Genomic DNA, 1,771 nt, shown 5'->3' on the forward strand with positions numbered 1-1,771 from the left:
TCCTGTCTATTTCAGTTCATAAATCCAAAACGATACATCAAGTTATATTATTGTAAAAGACAATGCTCTTAAATTAACAAATGTAAATATACAGTATTATTTGGTTGTAGAATACGGTCAAAATGGAAACGACTTTCTTGGCTTTCCAATAATATTGTGTCTTAAATTGCATGACATTGATAATACAACATGGACATAAACTTACGTTCATATAGCTTCAATTTATTTTTGTTATACCTTGTGCATACTTTTGTAACACCCCCCCCCCCCCTTTATTTTCCACCTCTTGACTTGGATACAGTAGTGGTCCATCCTTTTGGACATCTTTTCATTTATCACAGCTCATTTGCCCTGACGATGATGATCAACCTCCATTACCCACCTAATGGAGCGGTGGACCCAACGTACATCCAGCACTAGTCCTTAACAGATGGTAAGGAAACAGACAGAACTCTACATCAGCAGTGTTTATCCTCCCCTCCTAGCCCCAGCCCCATGCACTGCACAATAAAAACTAAACTTGAGTTCCTAACAACATTCAGTTCCTATAGCAGCATTCCTAACAGCAGAATGACATCCTCATCAGCAGTATACCACCCGCACTATAACCATGCTGCTGTGTTGGCCTAATGTTAGTTTTGGGAGCATCTCATTCTCAACTGCAAATAGTGGTGATACAATGCTGACTTCTATACAGTACATTGGTCATTGGTCAGCAAAAGAGAAAGCTACAACAGAATGAACCAGTGTGCCATGCAAATAGCCTTAGAATAGATATCAGATGGCACATTACACGTTGCTTAGTTGTTTATTTCATAGAATAAGTCTCCTGAGACTTGAAGAACCGCAGAACAGAAGCTAATGCCACGCTTTCTGCTGAGGCTGCAGAAGGAAACACATTTATACCATCAGGCCACGTGAAACAGATGCCACTAAACTGTTTCATTTAAAATACAAGGACAGCATTAAAAGCTCTTTACATTAATTAACAAACTGAAGATAGGCGACTTGCAGTAGAAACAAACTACAATAAAAAACCTGCATCATTTTAAAAAAGATTATACAATCCCCAAGTACGTTTTTTTTTACAAAGAAGGATGCCAAATTCTACGTTGCAGAGCTGACCTTGGCATGAGGTGATGTGAATGTCAGCTCTTGGCATTTGCAATCAGGAGGCAATTGTTTGGTGACATTACGTGGCATTTAACTGCATTTCAGATAACAGCATGAGGTTAATTAACTAGTTCTTTGCAAAATATCTTACACTTTTATAAGTGTCAAAGTAAATATTTAATGAGACAACATCGTTTTCCTCGAAATTTGAAGACATTTATTTATATTGCCCAATGTCTTATATGGCTGGTGGTAATGGTGGTTATCCAATATCCAGTATCCACTTTGGTCACAGGTATCATTCTATAGGGACCACCCATCTACCATGAATCATTAATCTAAGGCTGCGTTTACACAGGCAGCCCAATTCGGATCTAATTCAGATTTGTTTTCACTCATTTGTCTTTTGGTCAATCAGATCAGCTCGGTTCTATTCCAACAATATCAGGATTGGGCTACCTGTGTAAACACAGCCTTATGTCAACAGGATTCACACTAGTTCAAGGCTTAAATTTCTATTAAAATGTTCTGCTTGGTGGACTTGATGTACAGTATGTGGGGACAGTGAGTAGCCATGGAGGCTCTTCGGACGGTTCTATTCCAACAGTATGTATTTCCATATGGTATAGGGAAGGGATGACCTTTCCTTATTGCCTGT

This window comes from Salvelinus namaycush, chromosome 7, assembly GCF_016432855.1.
Source record: "Salvelinus namaycush isolate Seneca chromosome 7, SaNama_1.0, whole genome shotgun sequence".
In the NCBI taxonomy this organism is placed as follows: domain Eukaryota; kingdom Metazoa; phylum Chordata; class Actinopteri; order Salmoniformes; family Salmonidae; genus Salvelinus; species Salvelinus namaycush.